This window comes from Nuphar pumila, chromosome 11 (assembly GCF_984573655.1).
Source record: "Nuphar pumila chromosome 11, dmNupPumi1.hap1.1, whole genome shotgun sequence".
Taxonomy (NCBI): domain Eukaryota; kingdom Viridiplantae; phylum Streptophyta; class Magnoliopsida; order Nymphaeales; family Nymphaeaceae; genus Nuphar; species Nuphar pumila.
The window spans coordinates 43,930,457-43,947,017 of NC_143259.1; positions in this window are offsets into that span (position 1 = coordinate 43,930,457).

A 16,561-nucleotide genomic window follows, 5' to 3' on the forward strand; every position below is an offset into this window, starting at 1 on the left:
TTTGCCTGCCTTAAAACACATATGAGCATGATAGAATCGCATATAAAGTTTTTTGCCTGCCTTAGAACACATGTGAGCTTGATAGAATCACATATAAAGTTTTTTTACTGCCTTAGAACACATATGATCATGGTAGAATCATATATACAGTTTTTTTACAACCTTAGAGTACATATAAGCATGGTAGAATCACATATAAGGTTTTTTTACTACCTTTAGAATACATATGAGCATGATTGAATCACATATAAAGTTTTTTTACTGCCTCAGAATACATATGAGCATGATATAATCACATATACAGTTTTTTGCCTGCCTTAGAACACATATGAGCATGATAGAATCACATCTACAATTTTTTTACTATCTTAGAGCACATATATATGAGTATGATAGAATCACAAAAATAAATTTTTTACTGTCTTTAGAACACATATGAGCATGATTGAATCACATATAAAGTTTTTTTACTGCCTTAGAACACATATGAGCATGGTAGAATCACATATACATTTTTTTGACTGCCTTAGAGCACATATGAGTATGATTGAATCACATATAAGGTTTTTTTACTGCCTTAAGAACACATATGAGCATGATAGAATCACATATACAATTTTTTTACTACCTTAGAACACATATGAGCATGATAGAATCACATATACAGTTTTTTTACTGTCTTAGAACACATATGAGCATGATAGAATCATATATAGAGTATAATTTATTTCAGTATATTTTGTTTATCAATACTGACCTTTCTTTTCTCGTGTAGGTTGTTGGCGATAATCAGTGTAGTGGAGCTAAAGGGACAGATCAAGACAATGAACAAGAGGATGCACAAAAGTTTGACGATGATTAAATTCATGTGTTGAATTTGTTCTACCTTCTTTTTATTTAAAAAATATAAATGTTGAATTGTAAATAATTAGAACTTGCAAATTTTACAGTGGATCGATTAATTGTTTTAGTTTCCTTTTATATGTATTTTGATGTGTACTTTATTTTTTATTCACAAGAAATATAAATTATACAAGAAATATAAATTGTATCACGAGAAATTTTTTCTCAATATTTAATTTTCAAATATTTTTCTTGTTTGCGACGGATTAGCGACAAATATATCTATCGCTAATTACTATTAGCGTTGAATGTAGCAACAAATTAGCGATGACTATAAATCTGATGCAACACTAAAATCGTCGTATAGTAACGACGACCTTGCGATAAATGTTGTCATTCATTATTCCGTCGCAACTTAGCGACGGAACTAGCGACAGATACATTCCGTCGCTACTTAGCGATGAAATGGGTGGCAGATATATTTCGTCACTAACTAGTGTCGAAAAATTTGTGATGGAAGCTATTCGGCTCTAATCCGACGTTAATCCATCGCTAAGCCATTTAACGATGGATTAGCATTGAATTAGTGATAAATTTAGGTCGTCGCTAATCCACAAGTTTCTTGTAGTGTAATAAATTAGAGAATGATATTTCTTTTGATTCATTGTCTTATGTTGCTTACAATATAGAATCATCTTATTTTTGGCATAAAATATTGGGTATTGTGAATTTTAATTCTGTAAAATGCATGATGAAGTTGAAGATGATTCCTGAACATTTAATAGATAAAAGCAAAAATGTGAAATTTGTGTGCAAGCAAAAAAATGTAGGAAATCATTCTATACGATTGTTAGAGATTCTGAAATATTGGATTTGGTGCACACAGTTATTTGTGAGTTTAATGGAGTGTTAACTAGAAATCATAAAAAATACTTTATCACTTTTATAGATGATGACACTCAATACTGTTATGTGTATTCGTTAAAATCAAAAGATGAAGCTTTTGATAAGTTTCTTAATTTTAAGAATGAAGCAAAAACACAAACTGGTAGAAAACTTAAAAAATTGAGGTCTAATAGAGGAGGAGAATATACATCTAACAAATTTGATGAATATTGCAAATCTGTTGGCATAGTTCATGAGTTTACCGCTTCATATTTTCCTCAATCTAATGGGATTGCAAAAAGAAAGAATAGAACTCTGGTTTTAAAAAGTGAAAATAAAGGTTAGGTTTTTAAAATCAATTTGGGATTTTTCAAAACTCCTAAACAAACTTGAACTAACTTAAATATCCTCAAATGTGGCGCCATCTACTGTGGACCTCATTTGAGTTTTTTTTAAACCCCTAAATTTTAAAACTTTAAAAACCTAAGTTAAAATCTAAAGTAAAAATAGAAGTTTTAAAACCAAATTCAGACTCACCTAGACTCCTAACCTAATTAGGACATTGAATAAACCTAAGCTAACCCCAACTTCTTCAAATGTGGCTCCAACTAGAGTAGGCCCCACTTGATTTTTCAAAAACGATTTTAAAATTTGAAAATACAGGTTTTCAAGAGAGGTTTAAAATTAGAATGAGAATTGAAAGTTTTTAAAATCAAATAGAGTTCTGACTGGATCAGGACTATTCCAGATATGGTGCCAACTAGGTGGGCCCTACAACATAGTTTTGAAAAAGTTGAAATAAAGACTGAAAATGGTTTTAAAATGGAGTTAAAATCAATAAATGAAATTCAGAGGTTTTGAAAATAGAGTCCTAGATGGACTGAAACTCTGGACTGGATTTCTAAACCAACTAAAACTCTGAGTTTTAGGTTTTTGAAAGCCAAACAAAGAGGTTTTTAAAGGATTTTCTCAGAACTGGTAAAAATAAGTTGGAAAATGCAGTCGGGGTTAGAGTCCTAACTCAACCGAAACTCTGAAATAGAGTCCTGAATCAACTAGAACTCTGCAAAATGAACTAATTTTTGAAAACAAGTGGAGAAAAATGAGAATGAAGATAAAAACAATAATCAGGCTAGAGTCCTGATCGGATTAGGTCTCTAGATCAGAGTCTTGATCAGACTGAAACTCTAGATTTTTGGTATTTTCTAAAAGATATATGAACGAATTTTCAAAAACCAATGAAAATAGCAACGAACAGTGGAATCAGAACAGAGTTCTGATCCAACTGGGACTCTGGAGACAGAGTCCTAATTCGACTAGGACTCTTAAAATTTTGAATAAACAAGAAGGTTTTAAAAACTTTTCGCAAAATAGGTAAGAGCAAGTTGAAAACAGAAATCAGAATTAGAGTCCTGATTTAACTGGGACTCTGAGACAGATTCCTGGTTCGACTAAAATTCTTAGAATTTTGAACTTTCTGAGAAAACAAGTGAGAGAATTTTGGAAAACAGGTGAAAACAAGGTAGTAAAGGATGAAATCTGGATAGAGTCCTGATTCGATTAGGACTTTGAGAAAGAGTCCTAATCGAACTGGGACTCTAAAATTTTGGCCAAAACGAAGGATTTTGAAAGATTTTCTCAAAAAAAGCTAAAATGGTAGTAAAAGGTAGAGTTCTGATCCAACTGGGACTCTAGAAAAAGAGTCCTGATCCAACTAGGACCCTGGGATTTTGGCCAAAATGACAGAGATGAATAGGGTATGAGATCACCTCTAATTTGAAATCAAAATGGAGTTTTGAAAAAATTTAAAAAGACGAAAAGACCGAGTCCTGCTTCAACTAGGACTAAGATTTTTGAGAAATTTGATAAATGAAAGAATCCATAAGCGACACCACTTAGATGGGTCTCATCTGAGGATTGAAATCAATTAAAATTGAGTTTAAAATGAATCCAGATCGTTTTCTAAAAAAATATTTTGAAATATAAGATCCTAGGGGGTTGGCAAATGGCAATACGTTGATTTAAAACCCAGGTATTTGAAATTAATTTTGAAATAACTATTTTAAAATCAATCTGGATTGAAAGATTTTGAAAACAGGAGTGTTGGATCTCGATAATGAGATGTAATGACATGCAATGCCATGCAATGCAATGAAGTGATATGTCAAATGCATGCAATGATATGTAATGGCATATAAAATATAAACACTGGATGGGGGTGAAAATTTGGGGTGTTTACAGGTGTAAATGGATCTATAAGAAGAAGTTAAAACCAGATGGATCCATTGATAAGTACAAGGTTAGACGGGTTGCCAAGGGGTTCAAACAAAAATGAAGGAATAGATTATTTTGACACCTATTCTCCGGTTATACGGATGACCACAATTAGGGTGCTTATTGAACTGACTTCTATTTATGATCTCTTCGTCCATCAAATGGACGTGAAGACCGCCTTTTGCATGACGATCTTGAAGAAGAGATCTATATGGATCAACCTGAGAGTTTTGTAGCTCTTGGTAATGAAAATAAAGTTTATAGACTTGTTAAGTTATTATATGGACTAAAACAAACCCCTAAACAATGGCATGAAAAATTTGATAAAGTTATTTTATCATTTGACTTTGTTGTCAATGAATCTAATAAATGTGTTTATTGCAAAGTTAAATGTAATACATGTATCATTTTATGCCTGTATGTAGATGGCATTCTACTGTTTGGTTTCAATATGAGAATTGTGAATGAGATAAAGTCGTTTCTTAGTAGTAAATTTGAGATAAAGGATATGAGTATTGCAAATGTAATTTTAGGATTAAAGTTGACTCGTTCAGCTGATGGTATAGATATTTCTCAATCTCATTATATTGAGAAAGTACTTGAAAAATTTGGCTATAACAGAGGAAGATCTGTAGTAACTCCATATGACCCTTCTATTCCTCTTTATAAGAATATGACTGGTGTTCCTATGTCTCAATTAAGGTATTCTCAGATTCTTGGAAGTTTGATATATCTTGCAAATTACACGAGATTGGATATTACGTTCTCTATGACAAAATTAAGTGGATACACAAGTTGTCCAAATCGCACTCATTGGAAGGCATTGGACATGGTACTTAAGTACCTGAAAGAAATAATTTCCTTGAGTTTGCATTACAAGAGATTCTCTGCCATACTTGAGAGATATAGTGATGCGAGCTAGATAGCTATAAACTCTGGGAGTTATGGCGTAATAGGGTATGTATTTACCTTGGGTGGCAGCGCAGTCGCCTAGAGGTCAGTAAAACAGACCATCTTATCATGGTCTACTTTTGAGGCTGAGCTCTGTGCTTTAGATATCACATGAATGGAAGTTGAATGGTTAAAGAGACATCTAAATGAACTTCCTTTAATGAGCAAACCAATTCCAGCGATATCTATGCATTATGACAATATGACTATAATTGCAAGATCAAAAGTATAAAATATAATAAAAAATAGAGAAAACACATCCAAGTCAGAATAAAATCTGTAAGGAAACTGGTGTCTCAGTTAGTGGTTTTGTGGACTATGTGGGATCCAAAGAGAATATAGCTGATCCATTAATGACAGAACTAGATAATGCATTAGTCCTAAAATCGATAGAGAAGATGAGACTGAAACCCATCAGTAGTTTATCTACAGTGGCAATCCAACCTATCTAAGTGGAGATCCCACAAAGTAGGTTCAATAAGGTAATAACAAGCTGTAGGGTGAACTGGATAGCGCTTTCTTAATGTGATACTATGTATGTGTGTCTTTTTCCCTGATTACTCTAGAAAGGTGTTGTAGCTGCAAGTAAAGGAAGAGTGAAAACTCTGAATGGGTTCAAAGCCTTCTAGGCGAGATGTTAGCAATATATCTCTGGAGAAGCCCACCTATGTGTGTGTGACTATGTGACCGCAGTTTAAGGAATTGGGTTATTCTTGAAGTCACTCATGAAATAGGATTCGGGTGCATGGCCATTAACGCACTGCTTCTAAAGATTACAACTAGAACCTTTATCATGTTGTTGCTAATGGATACTCTTACATCAAAGGTTCAAGTTCAAAACTTTAGTTTACTTCATTCCTGTGAGGGTAAAGTTAGCCAACTAAGCTAGTGGTTCAAACCGGAAGGTACCACTACTGAAAGCATGATATGTCCTACTTTTGATTACTCCATCTTGCATCTTTGTTTCCTCCTATTTTCATTCTTTGAATTTGTGGGAGAATGTTGGATATAAGAAGAGATGAGAAAAATAATTCAAAGAAGAAAACAATTTGGGGACCACTCCTCTTATGGAGTACCTTTGTTTAGACTTTGATAATGTGGAATAGTCCCATATTGCTGAATCACAAAATGGTGGTGGAGTTTATATCCTACATGGTGACTCAATCACTTGTTCCAAGAATAAGGTGATAGAATGGTGACCACACACGGGCGCGCGTGCCCGCCCGCCGCGCCATGCCGGTCGGGCCAAGTTTGGGTAATTGGCCCTTTAGGGCCATATCCATTAATCTAAGTCCAATATTTTTTTTTGTCCTGCATTAATTATTTTATTTGGATTAATTAAAAAGAAAAAAATGGATAACAGATAGTTTCATTGCAGAGTCACATCTGTTCGTAACGGGTAACAAATCTCTTCCACGTCTTTAGTAACAATTTAGGGATTATAAAATGTAGTTAGAGGGTTACGATTATGGGAAGGAGAATTATCCTACGGTAATTTTTTTCCTTTTCTCTCCTTGAAAAGGGGAGTTCTACAGCAGTTGTTTCCAGAGGTTGTTTTCGAATGTTGATCTACCATCAGAGTGCACTGATCTAGATCGCCGAGGCTATTGTATCATGAGGGAAGGACACTGGACCCTTTTAGCACCGTATGTGGGGGAAAATCTTCTCTAAGGGGAGTATTCTTATACGCCTTAGCCTACTACAGAATATTAACATGTTATTGTTGTTCTTATTCTGTTTTACTCATCTGTTTGATCTGCTGTTCATGTCTTAATTTTGGTATAAAATGAAACTTGACATGATTGAACCCTGTTACGGTTTGAATCTATTGTTAAACATGCATATCATGTTGATTTATAATCTAATTTGCATCATGATATTGTATGTGACGATAACAATATGTACATCGAGACCTATGAGTGAAGTTCACATATATGCATTTAGCACATTTCCAGTCATAAAAAAGGAGCTTTGTCCCTCCTCTCAATCTGCTCTTCCTTTATTTACGCTCATGCTTGACCATCCTTCTCGATTTGTATACAACCCACTCCTTGTTCTTCTCATTTTCCTTCATTGATATTGCAGCTCTGTTGACATTAATTGTCAGGTCTAGTAAGCAATCGTCCTTACAGAACCAACACCATGAACAGGTCTTCCTATCAAGCCTGTTAAAAGAGCTGCATGAAAGGCACCGCCATCCTGGCTTGTGGGGAAGTTTCGCAGATATGTCCTTGATCATTGCTGTTGTCTGCTCTCTTTGACGTTGTAAGACCTTGTCCACCAGCTCCAAGCTGATATCTGTGATGTTCATCTCTTGGAACAAAGGATAAACCTTCGACTAATACTGGGAGCCAGTCTCAACACAACGCACAAGCATAGGCACCCAACAACTCCTCCATCCATGTCCATAAGATTACTCTTTAGCTTTTCCAGGCCTATGAAATTCATCTCCTTGGTCTGCCTCCCGTGCATGTCACCCACTTTAGCTTCAATATCCGAAGCATCCTCGTTTTGGAATAGCCATAAGTGGATTAGTTTTCCTCTATCCCCTCTCCACCAAATTCTTCTAGCTCCCCGTTGGAACCTTCCTGAAGTCTGTACACCCCACTTGCATCCTCCATTGATTTGCACTCTAAGGCTTTTCCTTTGAGCACCTACGTATAGCTTCTTCCTTGCTCAAGGGAGGAAGGATCTGTCGTTGTTGACCTGCACAGAAACACTTTAATGTTACCATTTTGTAGCCGAACTGATCATCTGAATTGGCAATCCTCTCGATTCAGTTTCGTCCATAGTTTCTCTCTTGGCTTAAAACATTTTCAGTGCTTCCCCGCATAATCTCTCTGTAGAGAGAGCTCTCACAACTTGTGACATAGGGTGGTGGATGAGAATCATTTAACAAGCATTTACTGATGTTATTATGTTTCTGTACATCATCTAAGGCAGTGATCATGGATGAAATAAGAGTGAAACATCACCAATTATGCAAGGTGATGGTGGACACTCTGTTGAGTTTTGTAGGACTTAGAGTATGTTATCAAACCCGTTTAAGTTAAGCATGTGAGCTATATAACATCATGCATACGTAAAAGTCATATGTATTTACATCATAGAGCATATTATCAAAACATATTTACATCATGCATGAGTAAAAATCATACTTATTTACATCGTAAAGCATTACGTAAAACTTAAACATGCGAGATATATAACATAATGCATACGTAAAAGTCATGTATTTACATCATAAAGCATGTTATCAAAATATGTTTACGTAAAACTTAAACATGTGAGCCATGTAACATCATGCATGAGTAAAAATCATACATATTTACATCATAGAACATGTTATCATACATATTTATCTAAAACTTAAACATGCAAGGTATATAATATCATGCATACCTAAAAAAAAAGAATATATATATATATATATATATATATATATATATATATATATATATATATATATATATATTAAAATCATAGAGCATCTTATCAAAATATGTTTACATAAAACTTTTATGCCTGAACTAGAGATAAAGTGGGATAAAGAAAGAGAGGGAAGTAAGGTAAAGTGGGACCCACATCCCACGTAGCTCCAAAAAGAGCTATGCACGAAATCTCATGTGGTTTCCACCCTATCATGGGTCAATGGGTTGGTCCATTTTACCTAAGATCCGAAGGGAGATCAAATTTGAATACTCCTTTCAAAATGGATCTGGATCTAGGATCCAATATTGTGTGAGTTGACCATTTTGAGTCCCACTAGGATCCAACATGAATCCCTATATAGGTTCAAATGGATCTTTTAATCGTTTTGGATATTTATGTATTATTTATTATTCAATTTTATCAAAATATAGTTTAGTGCCGATTATTGATGAAATAATTAAAATAAATAAATTAATTGATAAATAAATGAAATCTTTTTAACTTGATTTGGCGAACAAATAAGATGCCTAATGAGTGGAGGAAGAGTACTTTGGTGCCTTTATATAAGAATAAGGGTGATATACAAGATTGCACAAACTATCGTGGTATAAAACTCATGAGTCATACTATGAAACTTTGGGAGAGGGTGATTGAGTCTAGGTTGAGGAAGGTTGTCATGATATCGGAGAATCAATTTGGTTTTATGCCTGGAAGATCAACTATGGAAGCTATACATCTTCTTAGACAACTTATTGAAAGATATAGAGAGAGGAACAAAGATTTGCATATGGTTTTTATTGATTTAGAGAAGGCATACGATAGAGTACCTAGGGACGTTCTCTGGTGGACAATGATGAAGAAAGGTGTTTCTCTCAAGTACATTAGTATAATTAAAGATATGTATGAAGGAGTAGTAACCAATGTCCGCACTTGTGGAGGGGTGACAACCAATTTCCCGATAACGGTTGGGTTATATCAAGGATCTGCTTTAAGCCCTTTCCTATTTGCGATAGTGATGGATGAGCTTACGAGATCAATTCAAGAAAATGTACCGTGGTGTATGTTGTTTGCTGATGATATTGTTTTGATTGATGAGTCTAGAGCTGGGGTTAATGCTAAGTTAGAATTATGGAGACAGACATTGGAAGCTAGAGGTTTTAAGTTGAGTAAGAGTAAGACTGAATATATGGAATGTCGGTTTAGTAAGCAACGAAGTAGTGATGGGAGTGTAGTGAAGCTTGGTGAGCAAGATATACCGGTGAATGATTATTTCAAATATTTGGGATCCATCATTCAAAAGTATGGAGAAATTGATGGAGATGTAAATCATAGGATAAAGGTTGGGTGGATGGAATGGAAAAGTGCTACTGGAGTGCTGTGCGATCGTAGAATGCCATTGCGGTTGAAGGGAAAGTTTTATAGGACGACTATTAGACCCGCTTTACTATATGGTACGGAATGTTGGGCTGCCAAGATACATCATATTCAAAAAATGAGTGTAGCTGAGATGCGGATGCTTAGATGGATGTGTGGAAATACAATAAAAGATAAGATTCAGAACAAAGAGATACGTAAGAAGGTAGGTGTTGCACCCATTGAAAATAAGATGCGAGAGAATCGTTTACAGTGGTTTGGACATATTCGGCGAAGGCCTAATGATGCTCCAGTTAGAAGGTTGGAGAAATGGGAAAATATATTAGTTAAAAGAGGTCGGGGTAGACCTAGGAAGACTTGGATGGAGATGATAGGAAAGGATATGAATGCTTTGAACCTCACCGAGGACATGGCGTTGGATAGAAATGATTGGAGGAAAAGGATTCATGTGGAAGACCCAAAATGAATTTCTTTTTTGGTTCATATCGCTGACCCCAATTGTTTTGGGATGAAGGCGTAGTTGTTGTTGTTGTATAAATAATTGGGAAAAGACCAAAAATGGATAAGTGTAGTGTATTTCATTTAAATATTTCTTTAAATTTTTTTTGGGTATTACATCCTACGCTTCTTAAGAAGAATTTTGTCATCGAAATTACAAGGCAAAGATGACACAAATAACTCATAGTATTTTTCTTGCATACTAGACTCGGGTTTCCATATGCATTCGTCGATGCCATGGTATTTGCCAATAGACTTTGATAAGGAGAATGATCTTCATTCTTAATACCTGATCTCGTCAATTCATAATTTTCACTGGCTTTTCTTTAACTGTCAATTCTTCTCGAATGTCCACGTTCTCATACTGAATGATGTGAGATAGGTCATGGATGCATTTTTTCAACACAGAGACATGAAAGATATTGTGTATTTGCATATACTAAGGAGGTAGAGCCACACGATAGGCAGTTTCGTCATTCCTTTCCAGGATTTTGAACAATTCGATAAATTTGATAATCAATTTTTCCTTCTTTTTGAATCAAAACATGCTCTTGGTCAGAGATACTTTGAGAAACACCATTTCTTCTATGGCGAAAGTGAGTTCCATGCACTATTGTTTTGCATAACTCTTTTATCTGCTATAGGTTATACACAGTCTTTCTCGAATCATTTGTACTTGATGAGTATAGTGATGCAGTATAATCGGTGAGTTCATGATTTACTCACCAACTTTGTCCTAATAGACCAATGATTGACATGGTCTTCTATACAAGGCTTTGTATGAAGCCATCCCCATGCTGGCTTGGTAGCTATTGTTGTAGGGGAATTTGGCAAGTGCCATATGTACGTCCCACTCACCCTTTCAATCCATTACACAGGCTTGTAATATATCCTCTAGAGCTTATATGGTATGTTCTGATTGTCCATCAGTTTAGGAATGAAAAGCCATACAAAATCTCAATTTTATACCCAAGCCTTATTATAATTATCCCTAAAATTGAGAAGTAAAACAAGGGTCATGATTAGATATGACCGAGATAGGTATACCATGCAAGCGGACTATCTCTCTGATGTACAGTCTTTCCAAGCTTTTTCAAGGACTGGTTGATACGAATAGGCAAGTGTGCCGACATGGTGAGTCAATCAACAATCACCCAAATAGCATCATGTTATTTTCGAGTTCTTAGTAAACCCACTATGAAATTTATAGTAATGTCTTCCCATTTCCACTGCAGGATTTTCATTTGTTGTATTATTTGACTTGGTCTTTGATGTTCAATTTTGATTTGTTGTCAAGTCAAGCATCTCGAGACATAGGTTGTCACTCTCTTAATATCATTTCACCAATATCTTTGTTGTAAGTCTTTGAACAACTATGTGCTTTCAAGATGAATGGTGTACTTAGTTTTGTGAGCTTCACCAAGTATCTATTTTTTTAGTTCAGGGTCACTGTGCATCCAAATTTGATCCTTCATCCAAATACTCTTGTCCTTATGTCTAAAAGAGGTATTATCTTGCTGAGTTAACTCTTTCATCTTCTCAGAAATGGTATCTTCTTTCTATCTAGCCATAATCCTTTTGAGGATTTCATGTTATACAGTCAAACTGGCCAACTTAATAGTACCATGTTGGTCTACACAGGGGTTTCATTTCACAAAGTCCTCTATGAGTTTTCATCATTTTCTCACAAGACTGGCCAAAACATTTTTAGATTTGTGACTATAGGCATTTGACATGATATTTGCGTTTTTTAGATGGTAGAAAATGTTAAACTCATAGTCTTTGATGAGTTTCAACCAACACCTTTGCCTCATGTTTAACTCCTTCTGCAATAACAAGTACTTTAGGATCTTGTGGTCTGAAAATAATTCAAATTATTCTCTATATAAGTAGTGTCTCCATATCTTCAATGCAACCACTACCGCTACTAACTCTAAGTCCTGAGTCAGATAATTTTGTTCATGAATCTTTAGTTGTTGGGATGCTTAGTGATTACTTTGCCCTTTTGCATCAGTACACAAAGTAGACCAGTTCCCGAGGCATCAATATACATTAAAAAACCACTTTGACCATATAGTAAGGCTAGTACAGGTGTTGTAGTGAGTTTATTTTTCAGAATCTGAAAGATTTCTTCACACTTGTCATTTCATTCAAATTTTGCTCCCTTTCGCAGGAGCTTAGTCATTGGCAAAGCAATTCAAGGAAAGTCCTAGATGAAGAATAAATGTCATGCCAACCTGAGGAAGCTCCCAATATCACTAACATTTCTTGGTTGCTCCCAATTCAGTATAACATCTACCTTGGTAGGATCCATGGATACTCCCGTCTATGTGACCCCAAAATATGACTTCCTCGAGCCAAAATTCATAATTTGAGAACTTAGCAAATAGCTTGTATTCCTTCAATGTTTGTAAGTCTATTCAAATAGTCGCGATGTTGTTTCGTGCTCTTAGAATATATCAAAATATCATCAATAAAAATGATAACAAAAGTATTTAAATATGACTGTAATACCCGATTCATCAGGTCGATATATGCAACTAACACATTAGTGAGTCTAAAAGGTATCACTATGAGCTCATAATGCCCATATCTTGTTTGAAAAACTATCTTTGGAATGCCATCATATTTAATTGAAAGTTGATGATATCTATACCTAAGGTTAATTTTTTAGAATACCTTTGCTTTTTGTAACTGATCGAACAAATCCTCGATAGCTTGGTTGAGCATCTTGTAATCGATGCATAATCTCATTGATCCATCCTTATTTTTCATGAACAGAACTGATGCTCCTCATGGTGCTACACTTAATCTAATGAATCCTCGCTCTATTAGCTCTTGCAATTGTTTCTTTAGCTCTTTAAGGACCCTTGAAAATTGTTGAAGTTCTAGATAACAATTTAATACGAAACTCTATATCACGATATGGTGGCAAACCCAACAATTTCTCTAGAAACACTTCTGAAAAATCGAGTATGATTTCCAACTCTCCAATTGGCACATTTTTTGGCTCTAGAGTAACACTGACAAGAAAAATAATGCATCCTTTCTTCATGTACTTTTGAGCCTTCAAGGTAGAGATAATCTGATCCTTCAGAACAGGACAAGAAAGTTTAAACTCTACCTCGAAAAATCCTGGTTGGGATAGTATGACCTTTCCTTCATAGCATAGAATGTTAGCGTAATACTTATGAAACCAATCTATACCCAATATGACATCAAACCCAGTCATATCAAGTATAATCACATCGGATATCATGCTTTGCCCATCCAACACTACATCTATATCTAGTATAAAATTTACACATAAAATTATGTCATATAGGGTTGTATATATCTTGTATATGTTTTAAGGATTTAGTACTCACTCCTAGTTGTTCAGTAAAATTCTTAGAAATGAAAGAATGAGTAACACCACTATCAAATAAAATAAGAGGCGTTTGTCCAGCGATCATAACGGTATTTTGTACCAACTCACCTTCCGTTGCTCAACTGAGGTAGCATAAACATGTTCAACCACCATTTTTTGCCATTGCGGATGTGACTGCTGCTGCGATGATTGTCTTCCATCAATGTTCCTTCTAAGATCATCTTCCACCTTCTTGCAGCAATAACGGATATAGTAGCCCATTTTTCCATAGTATAAATAGCCTCCCCCCTTGCGAGGACATGGCTGTCCAAAGTGGGACTTGTTGCAGTTTGAGCATGTCAGGCTTAGTTGCGAACAAGGTGGTGGTGCTCTTCCTTGTTGCCTCTGCTTCTTGGCATGTGAGACAAAAGTCTTTCCTTTTGAGTTCTTTTGTTATGGTGATCATTGTGCATGACCTCTTGAACTTTCAACCATGCTCAACTACCTTCTTAGTCATTTTTCCTTTGGTGCGATCTCACTCCTTACTCAGCAAGGTTGCTACTGCTAACAACAAATAAATGATGACAATAACTCTCCAGGCTGCAAAACTTGGTGGTAGAGTCAATTAAACTCATGTCACCCTAGCACTGCCCCAGAAACTCCATCTTCTTCTTGTTTTAGGCATGCAGGGAAAAGTAGGTCCCCAAATAAACTTATTGAAACTTTTCCCAAAGAATAACTTCAATCTCAGCAAAACAGACTTCTCGGGTGGTGTCCCACCATTTTTGAGCATCGCCCTTCACTTAGTAAGTGTCAAAGTCAGTCTTTAGAGTTGCAAGAGACTCAGTGGTGTCTGAAATTCTAGAGATATTTGTAGTTTGGTAAGACTCTAGTAGTCGGGTCTAGATCATGTCATTTATCAAATGAGATTTTTTCTCATTTGACAATCCTGTTTGTTGAGAGATGCTCCCATTATTCCACGTGACATTCTCATTTCATGCCCAAACATCATTAACGATGAAGTTCAAAAAAATTAATAAAAAAAGTGAAAAAAGAAAACACGGGTTTCGTGTTTCCTTTTTCCTCTCTCTCTCTCTCTCTCTCTCTCTCTCTCTCTCTCTCTCTCTCTCTCTGTAGGGTCGTCTTCTACTCAATTGAAACAACGCAGGGGACTTCTCTCGTGCCCTCTCCTTCCTTTCTCTCGCTTTGCAAAAGACAATCAAATAGAGGTCCAAGAGTGAGTCTCTTACTATCACACGCTCTTTATCTCTCCTTTTTGCAGCGTCCTCCCCCCCTCTCTTTCTCTCTCTCACGCGCGCGCTCTGCTTCTACCATTACGGTGCAGGAGATGTTTGAAGACTCAGGAGTGAGTTTCCTTTTCTCTCTCTCTCTCCCTCTCCCTATTTTTATTTGTTGGGGTTTCATTTTGTGTATGCAACAACAACGATTATCGGATCGAGTTTGATTTTGTGTATGTTTTTTGACAATTTTTTGGTTGATCTTGTTTTTTATTTGCATTCTCACTTTATTGGCATTTTTTTATCAAATCTAAGTTATAGCCAGTTTTTAATGGTTTTTCGTTTTGTTTCAATAAAATTAATTTTTTAATGTTAAAAATACGAAAAAAACTTGTTTTTTATTGAATAATTTTTTTAAAAAGTCTTGTCCTTGTGTCTTATTTTTCAAGAAAAATTGAATTCAAGTCAAATCCGTGTCATTTTCATTTATGCAGCATGCACATAATGCAAAGATTTTTGTTTACCAGCCGGTCCTCACCTTGTGTAATTCTCTTTCTAATGGTTGTATAAGTTCAGCTCAAGACCTTTTGAAGTTGTAATAGGCTCTTTCTGGCATTCTTTTGGCTTTTATGACTTAACAACTAAATGAGCGTTCAACTTGTTTCTTGATATTTTACGTACTGAAGCAAAGGAGTCGAGATGAAGTGCATAACAACAACAATTACTATTACAGTAGACCTGTTTCTATAACTTCAAACATTTTTAGCCGCTTAGCAGATAGCTTAATGGATTCTTATATGCAATTACGTGACTGCTTTATGCAAAAGGTTAAGAACAGTTTAATTAAGTATTTAGCCTTCATTTGATACTTATCAAAGAGAAGAGAATGATAATTTGAATGATTTCAGAAGCATGAAAATCAAAACAAGTTTGAGTTTGCCAATGCACCGGTTAAACCTGTAATAACCCTGCAAATCAACACCCTGAGCACATATACGGTACAAGAATCAAGTGAACAAGGAAACCAAAATCCTTTCCAAAGTTGACCATCTGTTTTCTTGACAAAGAAAACATGTACATTTTGGTGACCCGAACTCAAGGATTCTTTTCATATCTGAGTAACAACTGGGATTTGTTCCCTAAATTTCATTTATCAATGTCTCCAATATCAAATTTTCATTTACAATATAAATGTCTCCAAATTGTTGTTTCTTTACAAAAACATCTGATCCTCAATTGATTAAAACAATATAATAAATTACATCCCCTTATACAGAATTAACTGTACGAGAATTGCATAAAAACTGACTTGAAAGCCAATGCTTGAGAGACATCTTTAAGCGCAGCTGCAACTCAAGTGAAATAGGAATCACTTCTTTTGACTCTCTCATGTTTCACATGTACATAAAGAGAAGGAAACCAATTGCATCACAGAATGAAAGATATTAACTAGTCACAGTAAAAAACATCTTTAAATATTTAACTTGCAAGATTACAATATTTAACTTTTTAAATAATTTATTTTCTCGGTGTAGTCACACAAATTCAGATTAAATCCAAAATTATTAAGAAAGGCACACACGCACACACAATTTAAAATAGATCCGATGAAGTAGACTTGGAAGTCAAATCCATTTTTTATGGTGCTATGACTGCTATCAGATCTAGTAAAAAATAGGCCAAAATGTTATATATAAAATTTTCAAATGGATCGGAC